The following is a 480-nucleotide window of genomic DNA, read 5'->3' as shown; positions in this document are numbered from 1 at the left end:
TTGACAATTCTTCACTTGCCTTTTGGTTTCTTTATTTAAATTTCAATTCTAACCCAACTACTAGCTGAATTTCTGTCCACAAAATTCCAACCCCAGAATTAATACATATTTGATTCACATAGCTTAAAAGCTTAAAAAATGAAAAACAGTTTATCTGTACTAGACCATCAAGAAATTGGGCTTATTTTTCACTTGTTGACCCAAAATAAGAAATCTAAGTTTGTATAAAACTTACTCACTTGAGATTGTCGAAGAAATGGGGATATGAAAGACAACCCAATACTTGAAGAAGTGTATCTTCCCTCCTATGCGTCGTTGGCCGACACCTCCAATTTTATTTTATTTTTCTTTTTTTTTTCCACCGATTTTCTCTGCTTCTTTTTCCCATTTCAGCATTTTGGATGTATGTGTCTGTATGAATAGAAAATGAAGAAATGGCCTCTACAATGACACTTGTCCTCCTAACTCCCATATTTGCTA

This window comes from Olea europaea, chromosome 13, assembly GCF_002742605.1.
Source record: "Olea europaea var. sylvestris chromosome 13, O_europaea_v1, whole genome shotgun sequence".
NCBI classification, from domain to species: domain Eukaryota; kingdom Viridiplantae; phylum Streptophyta; class Magnoliopsida; order Lamiales; family Oleaceae; genus Olea; species Olea europaea.
This window is presented reverse-complemented; position numbering follows the sequence as displayed.